The sequence below is a fragment of the Molothrus aeneus genome, chromosome 19 (assembly GCF_037042795.1).
Source record: "Molothrus aeneus isolate 106 chromosome 19, BPBGC_Maene_1.0, whole genome shotgun sequence".
Classification (NCBI taxonomy): domain Eukaryota; kingdom Metazoa; phylum Chordata; class Aves; order Passeriformes; family Icteridae; genus Molothrus; species Molothrus aeneus.
The window spans coordinates 10,139,940-10,149,117 of NC_089664.1; the positions used below are offsets into that span (position 1 = coordinate 10,139,940).

At 48.7% G+C, this 9,178-nt stretch overlaps 1 protein-coding gene across 4 annotated transcripts in view; it reads right to left on the reverse strand.

The window, feature by feature from the left end:
• Positions 1-8,390, reverse strand: part of STRBP (spermatid perinuclear RNA binding protein) — a 46,444-nt gene extending 38,054 nt beyond the window's left edge. For all 4 annotated transcript variants that reach the window (XM_066563025.1, XM_066563024.1, XM_066563023.1 and 1 more), the window contains exon 1: positions 8,288-8,390. The gene's annotated coding sequence lies outside the window, so the exon portion shown is untranslated. The remainder of the gene's footprint in view (positions 1-8,287) is intronic.
• Positions 8,391-9,178: the final 788 nt, after the last annotated feature.

The following is a 9,178-nucleotide window of genomic DNA, read 5'->3' on the forward strand; positions in this document are numbered from 1 at the left end:
AACTCAGGGACATTCAGTATTCAACCCCTCTGCAAAGAATGGGCTTGATCAGAGACCTGTCAAAGATGCACTTTGTAAGCTGCTCTCTTCTGTTAGTTTATTACATACGGCCACATCCACAAAACCACATTTTTGGTCAAGAGATCACTACTTATATAGTGCTGACTCCCAACTACCTGCTTTCAAAAATATCTTTTATCTCCTGAGCTAACAAAAGGAAAATTACTGAATTCCCTGAAAGATAAAGCAGACCATATGAATATATTCAGTGTAAAAGACAATCTCATTCCCACACTAATGGTAGGAGAAAAGAAACATAAAAGCAAAAATATTTTGGTTTTATCTTTATGCCTTTTATCATGATTTATCCAAACACCATCATTGTGACTGTGACAGCTGTTATTTCTAAAATATGAAGAACTATGAAATCTTAAGTGGAAAAGCATTTTATAAGTTGCTAAAGTATAAGCATGCAAAGATGAGTTCTGGATCAAATACATTCCTTAGCAGGCCAGTTTTGAAGGAATAAAGACTGCTGTTTAAGACAACCATCTTTAAACACAAATTAAAATTTTAGAAGTTATTTATTTAGCAACTATGAACAGTGTCAGGTTCCACAAAATTTGCTAAGACTGAAAATTCAACCAAATTTTTAAAATTGTCGAAAACCCCCCAGTTACAGGAGGTTCTTATGTGCCTCCAAGGTGGGAGTCATGATTCTTTTCTCTTACACAAATTTAGACAACTGTGTTCTCTCTTCAGCCTTCTGGCCATCTGTAGAGATGAGGAGGTGTGTACAGATGTGGGCTTAGAGCAGAACAAGATACTTCTCTGAGCTCATATTTTTGGCAGTCACCAATTTCACCCTCACCCACCAGAAGCAAAGAAGTTATCAGTTTTGTCTCCCCGCCCTTTTCCCAGTATTTGCCTTTCTTCCTGGCTTTTCTAGAACATTTGTCACCATATTTACCAGAGTACATTTATTACTGGTTCTAAAATAACAGTTTTGTGAGACAGGAAAACATTTCAGATCTTTATAGGGGGAGCTTTAGACACGAAGAAATGAAATTGTGTGGTAAGTCTGCAGCAGAACCTGAAAAGGGGCCAAATGCTGCCCTAATCAATACTTGCAGGTTAATTGCCAGACATTCTTCACTGGAACACAGTGTTGCTCAGTGGCTGCTGTTGAAGAGTTTTACCCATTTCCAGTTTTGGAAGCAGTGCTCCCAGTTCTCCTACGCCCCATCCCCGCGTACCACACTGCAGTTCAGCCCTGGTGATGCTCTTTAAGGTCACCCAAATGGCACAGCTGAGCACTTTAAAGGAACAGATTAAGTCTCTGCATGATTGAAGACTTGGAGAGCATGACTGGGTAACCAAAGAAGCCCTAATCTATTTGCCAAGTCCAATTACCTAGCCATCAAATCAAGAGATCATGAAGCATTAGGACACGGAGTAACTGCTCACCAAACAGTTTTAGCTCTTTGAAAAGATGACACTCACTGAGAGCCTATGACATGGAAAAGGCATCCTTCAAAGCACAGGTGGGGAGAAATCAGTTCTTGGACATTTATGTTTTCCCTTTCTCTTCTGTTGAGCTATACCAGGTATCAGAGTACAGGGGAAGAGATTGGGACTGGAAGAGCAGTCCCAGTCAGAGAGTAGGAATCCAAATGTTCTGAGTCTGTGTCTGTTTCCTTGAAATCCCATCAAATATCCTACTTACAGCCCCATGTTTGCTGTTTGTTCCATCATACCACAGCCCTCAGCTTTCCAGGGGCTGTGCCTGTTCTCCAGTACTCCACTCCCTGGAGTCACACCTACAGCTTCCCCTTCTACTCCAGAGTCTTTTCCATTAAAGCAAATCCCCCCACATCAGACACACAGCAATCAGGCAGAGCAGAGAAGGAAAAGTAGAAGAGCATCAGGAGTGTCACAGAGCAAACTCAGCCCCCATACCTGGAGAAAAAGAACAAGTTTCCATATGCAAAGAGCTGCCCCTTTCAGCACAGCTGTATCAAAAGCAGGAATAAATTACTCATCTATCTCCTTGTCTTCATACTGGAAAATGGCTGTCTTCAGCCAGCCCCAGCATCAGTCACCCCTGTCAGGACATCACAGCTTCCTCAGCTGGGAAAACCAGCCACACAGGTTGGGCCACTGCCACCACTGCCACCACGGCCAGGGAAGGAGCACCCCATAAATGGCTGTCATGGGCATTCAGCTTCCACACTGATCAAACCTTAGCACACGTTAGTCAGCACTTAACTGTAAAACAAATCACAGCAGTGATGTGGAACAGAGACACCTCCAGCCCAGTCCCAGGGACCTTCCCTACACAGGGTGCCACCATTGGACCCTTGATGATCATGCTCCTGCTCTGTCAGAAATGCAGCACCAGCTGACTGCCATGGGGCAGCTAACTCAAATGCTTTTTATTTTTTTTGTTAATACAAGTTGCAATTTGTTTGTTGAATGGATCTATTCATACTCTTCGACATCACGTGTTTGGTCCAACTGGTCAGTGTCTTGCTAAGCAGGCTGTAAAAAGACCTTGTCAATCAAACACCTTTACTCAGGTATGTACCAGCTGGCAATTTTAAAACATCACCTATTTCAACAATGGCAACTGAATTCGGTGGAGTGCAGCTTGTTTCCTTGCTGAATTTTGTACAGTTTCTTTAGTGAGCAAGATACCATGTTTATGATTTCATGTTATGAAGAAAGATACCATGTTTATGGAGAGGGCTAAATTGGGACCCATGTTTTGGCTGCTACTTCCTAAAAAAACCAAAAAACCAGCCCTGCAACAAGTGAAAACAACTTTATGCCTCCTTCAAGATCAACCATAACTTACCACAAGCCTGTTATGGGACCTATCCCCTGCAAAATATAGACTAAAAGAGATGCATCAATTTCACAATGTCAGTGGAACTATGGTAAACAATTTTTTGGCAAAATCTTGCTGGAAGGAATCAGCTGCTGTGTGCCTAAAAACCCCTGCCACAGCCTCAGGCCTCCTCAGCCTCTCAAGGGAGAGTTTTGCCCAAGCTCATTTCTGGAAGCACAAAGCAGCTGCACAGAGGTTGTGGGGCTGTGCTGGCCTTTCCACAAGGCAGATCCTGCCAGCTGAGAGCTAGGATTAGGGAACATTTGCTTTAGGGTCATCATCAACTGAGCCCAACAGCTCCAGAGGAACATTCCCCCATGGAACATCATCCCCGTGTCTCCGGGAACACCAAAGACTCTTGAGGACCCAACACTTGAAGACGCTGTGCCAACACTCCAATCTGCTGTGCTGCAAGTAAAACAAGAAATGTGTTCAAAGTGTCTTCCCCCACAAGAATCAGAGGAAAAAGAGAAAAGTAAAAGGCCCTAAACTCAGCCTGCCCTTTTCTGCTCCTACCACCTACCAGGGGGCAATTTCTATGGGGCAACACCTGTTTCTCACCATTGAGTTCATTTACTGCCAAGCCAAATGCCAAGTTCTGCTTTAAAATCTAAATTAATTCTGGTTCATAATATTTCTTCAAGTTTGTGACATCTCACAGCTACCCACGAGTAAGAGTGTTTTTCCCAACCAGATATTCAAACATAAAATTTTTCAATAAAGACAATTTAAACTAAATGCACAAAAAGAACAAGAAGCAGCAAAATTTAATTTACTGGCATAGCCATACACACCCCAATTTTATTTTCTTTTTAAGCATACAATTAAGGGTAATTTAATTCCCCTGTGTAGGCATTACATGAAAGAGAAACATTATTGTAAGAAGAGCTCAGTACTGTTGGTACACAAGCCTTACGACAGATAAATTAGACCTTAGGAAAACAGCATATAATTTACATTTTGTTATGTCAATCACCAGGAGCATCTTAGGGCTCTGAAACAGCACACCAAACCACAACATAAGGGAACTAATGTAAATCAACATGTGCGGCAGGATCACTCAAGTTTCCACAATCCAAAAGATCCCTAAAATGGATTTCATAAGATTATTCCTCTTCAACATCCACTTACACCTTTAAGTTACCAAGAGGTTATGACAATATTTTACTACAGAAGAGTTACAAAGTTTTGCATTGTTATAGAAAAATCAACGACATAAGACCACAAGGGCATGGGGTTTGGTAATTAATCCCTGGTCTTTATTACTGGAGAAGCCAATGGCCAGATGTGCAGGTGGCCCAGAGAAACAGCAGCCTGGCTCAGCTGCACACCAAACCCAGCCTTGGGTTAGTCCCACAGTTCTTGAGTTCAGCAGCAAAGGAGGGACAGAGCAGCCCAGGGCCGTGCTTTATATACCTTCACAAACAGCAGAACAAATGACATAGCCTGATTTTGTTCTGGGGCTTCCCCTATAGCCAGCACCTCATCCACATTCTGACGCCACACAGGAAATTAGAGAAAGGTCAGGATGTGCATTGCACAGCAGAGCTAGGAGCACAACACAACAGACCAACATGGGGTGGGCTCCAAGAATTCTGTCCCCTCCTATTCCATGATGACCAGAGTAAGAGGACTAGAAACATAAGGTAATTTAGCTACTAAATAAAGTCTATAAAAACCAGAGTGCAAGATGTTTACTCGCTCCTATCATTCGTAAGAATTGCTCTGCAGGTTTTTTGTTAAGGGACATGAATTGAGGTTTTCAAAGAAGCTAAATAGGAACACTGTCCCTCTGTGAGCTGACACTGACACGAACTGTGACACTGTTTTCTGTCATCCGTGCTCAGTGAAAAACTTGCACATAAGAAGGAAAGACTACACAAGTGCCAAGAACTGCAGAAGTACAACTGGAAAAAATACTGTCTTTGGCCTTGTAGCTTATATCAATTATTGCTTTTAACAAAAGATACCAGCAATGCCTTTCAGGTAAGGCTTCTCCTTCCAAAAATATCAAGTACAAAGTTTCTGTTTGTCAAATCACACTGCAATTCAACAAACATAGTCAAACTATAGTTTCTACAAAAGGGTTTGTATTTTTCTGTTCTTTAAATCTCTTAACAGTTTTTTCATATTGCTTTAAACAGGAATTTTCCTTTTGATTTCCTCACTGCAGCATATTCAGCAGCAAAGCAATCTGCACTTGCCAATACTGCTGGGCTACAGCAAATCCAGGACACCACACCGGCCAAGTGCTCCTCATGTGGCTGCTCAGAAAAGTCCTCGCTCCCTAGCACAGTACAAGGTAAGGCACAGACCCCAGAATGCTGAGCTCTGCTCTTGGCATGGTGAGAGACACCATAAACCTGAAGTCCCCAGGAGCTGGAGGTGAGCCCAGAGAGGTGCAGACTGACCCTGTGCATCCTCGCCCCCCAGCATCTCCCTCAGATCAGATCATCTCAGCAGCTCCCTCTACCTGCCCCGAGCATCCCTCACCCAGCCCAGTCTGTAAATACACAAGGTGCCACTGTTCTGCTCTTTCCATAGTGATACTGGGGCACATGGGCCACTCCAGGTGTATGTCCCTCACCCCAGGACAGAGTTCCACCAAGCATGTTCACGGTGGCTTTTCACACACTCAGAAGCTTGTTAACCAGCCAGAGCCTTTCCCACTCTCCCTTTCCAGCCATGGATATGCTCTTCAAAGAGCTCTATTTACATGCCAAGCTACAAAGCAACGTGGAAAAACTGCAGCTTTTATGATTCTACAGTGAGGTTTTTCACAACATGAAGCAGCTTTTTAGACTACTTTTTTTTTTTTTATTTCCAAACAAGATTTCACAGTTCAAAAAAAAAAATCTCAGTCCACCCACAGGCTTTTGAGGAACATTAACAGAGGGGCTTCAAAAGAAGAGAGCTCTGCGACCTTAAGCATTGCATTCTGAATGAACATCCATGGAAAAACTGCGTACAAGGCAGAAACAAGAGTCACCAAAACCCACATATCCACCACAGTTTAAACTACTTCTCCCGTCTTTAGGTCTGTCATGGCTTGCCTTATGCCATCTTCTGTTGTAACCCTTCCAACTGCTTACTGTCTTCTCATTTACTTCTGAGCCTTTGTTTTGAAACCAGCTCTGTCTGAAATTCCTTCTCAGGCAAGCCACAAAGCTGCGTTTGGTCACTTTCTCAACTACATTGACACCAGCTACCCCTGGGGCTCCCCCAGCCCCCAACACACAGGTATTTCTATGTGGAATCTTTCTCCAGTTCCCCAAGAAATCCACTCCTAGTCCATTTCCAAATCAAGTCCTAGTCTTTCTCCAGTTCCCCAAGAAATCCAGTCCTAGTCCATTTCCACCTCGTATTTAGCTGGTCAAGCACACAAAGCTGGAACTGGCACTTTATCAGTGTCTTCTTTGTTCAGAGATGAAAAACGCTGCCAATAGTTCAGCAGAAACAACGAGTCTGGATCAACAGCCCATGCAAAGAAAGCCCTTCATAAAATCAGGACTAACCAAACTTGCAAGACTAAAGATTCTCTTTGAACCACACATGCCAAAGCAGCACCAGACTGGCACCATCAGTGATGGGATTCCGAGGAACAGGGCACTGAAAACATCACTGTCAGCAATCCTACCCTCTCTCCTCCACATCTCTCCCTGCATTCTACGTAACATGGAGCAAAGGAAAATGGTTGGAAGGCTCCAGACAGAAGAAAATTATACATGCCAAGAACTTCCAGAGACAAGTCTAACTTCCTGAAAATGACCAGGAATTTAGTAGAAGCTACAGCCAGCTGCAGTCTGCTGACACAGATTTCTCCTTCCTCTCTACACTGGCAGGAAATAAGCACAGCCCAGCTTGCACACCTTCCATGGGAGAGGTGGGCTTCTTCAATTCTTGGAAAATGCTTTTGCTTTTCAGAGAGAGAACAACGACCTTGAGCAAACACAGGAGCACAGCAGTGCAGCCTCTCCAGAGACACTGCCCGGCCTTCCTCACTTCCCATTCCAAAAGTTTTGTTCTAAGGCCTCCCCTCCAAGCAGCCAGCACTGCTCCATACTCCTTCCTTCCTTCCTCTCTGCCACCACGGCTGCTTCCTATAGGTCTCAAAAATGGTTACCATGTCTTTAAAAATCAAAGAACACTACACCAAATAGTCCTTTCTTCTCCATTCTTTTTAAAGATGTTAAAGTATTCTGCATGAATGGAGGAAATTATTTTAATTTTCTGTCTTTACCCTAGAAGGCCAGGCTTCAAATGTTTGCTAGAACACTAGTATTTTAATTTCAGTTAAACAGCCCAGCTATTTTAATTAAATTACAGTTTCATAAACATTTTTTGGAACTGGAGACCTGAAATATGTGATGTTCTGCACAATAATGCCCATTTAAATCTTTCTTTGCTTTAACCACATTTAGCCTTTCTGAGTTTTCACGACAAAGTACGATAAAACTTTCAAAAACTAGTTAACAAACTAGAGGACACAGATACAGAAAATAATTAATTCCAGTGTATCTAGGACCCCCTACATTATAAATTTTCTCTTCTGCCATACCCTGCACAGGAGCTGCTTGGAATGCTCACTCTCTTCTTTCTGTAAATCACAAGGCAGCATTTTCAGAGCCACGTAAATAAATAATAAGACATTTACCCAGATAATGCATATTTCCACTTTGACTCAAAACTCAAGTTTTGCTCTACTCATGTGACTCCCTGGTTATCCCTTCCACGCCCTCACTTCCAGAAGGGATAGCGGGTTAATGATTACAAAATCCAGTGCAAAGCAAATACAGAATGAAAGAGGAGGAAAAACCCAAACAAACGGTGGACCATAACACTGAGGAGCGTGCTCGGAGCAGGAGCCTGCCCGGGGCCCGGAGGGACTCGGCTGCCCCGCGGGGCCGGGGCGCGGAGGGCGCTGCACCGACCGCACCGGAGCGAACTTCGGCCCGAGCCCCGAGCCCGGCGGGAGCCGCCCAGCGCGCACCTGGCCGGGACCGCCCGGGGACACCGCGCGCAGCGCCCCGGCCCCGCCGCACCTGCGCGCCCCGCGGACAGGTACCGCGGCCCCGGACAGGTACCGAGGTACCGCGGCCCCGGACCGTCACCGCGCCCCCGGACAGGTACCGCGGCCGGCGGAGGGGCGGCCCCGCGCCTCTCCGAGCCCCGCACCCCTCCCCGCCGCCCCCGCCCGCGGCCCCGCGGGGCGCGGAGCCCCCCCCTCGCCCACCGCGCCCCTCCGCGCGCGCAGCAGCGCCCCCCGCCCCGCGCCGCCCCCCGCGCCGTGTCCTGCCCTTGCCTCCTGCCCGCAGTGCCCGGTGCAGTGGGAGGAGCGGTGCTCCGGGGACGGGCCGCCCGCCGCCCCGACCCCTCCCTGCCGCCCGCCCGCCTCACCCCGCTCGGCGCCGGCCCCGGCGCTGCCCCGCGGCCCCGTCCCGGCTCCGCGGCCCCGTCCGGCTCCTCCGGCTCCGCAGCGCCGAGCGGGGCTGCGCACGTGACCGCGCCCCGCGCCCCCATAGGCTGCGGCTGCCGGGCAACGCGCGCCCGCCCCTTCCCTGCACCTGAGAGCGCCCTACGCCAACTGCGTACGGGGCGCCGCGCCGCCCTGCGCCGGCTCCGTAGCGCCGCGGACCCGGCCGTTTCCTGCAGGCCGGCGCAGCCTTACGGAATCGGCGTAGGGCGCGCTCGGCCCGCCCGGCTCCCCACCTGCGGCCGCTGCTCCCCGCGCAGCCCGCGCGGTCCCGCCCGCCGCCTGGGGAGCGGCGCTGCCGCTCGGGGCGCTCCGTGGCCGCGCGGTGCGGGAGCGGTTGAGCCGCACCTGGAAACGCCGCTTGCGTAGAGCCCCTCCGAGAGGTCGGTGTGTGTTACGGACTCTCCGTAATGTCGTCAGCGCGGGCGCCGCACCTGAGGGCTCCCGCCGCGCTAACGGCGTAGGCGCGAGCGTGCCGGGCGCAGAGTGCGCAGCGCTGAGGGCACGGGCTGGGCAGGTGTGTGAAGGCAGGGCTGGCCCGGCCTCGGCCGCGCTCGGGGCTCCAAGGCGGGCACCGGTAATGAGGCGGGCACCGGCGCTACAGCGACCCCGGCCCCGGCCGCGAACGGGAATAGCTCCGGCAGCCCCAGCCCCGCCGGCTGAGGGGGGCGCCGGACGGGCCCGGGGGCAGCGCTGAGGGGAGGGGGCCCGGCAGGGGTGCGGCAGGACCTCGGCCCCTCACGCAGCGCCCGACCTTGGAGGGTTTAACATTCCGCTGCCAAATCCAAAGCAGTGCAGGAAGAGCAGGTTCACAA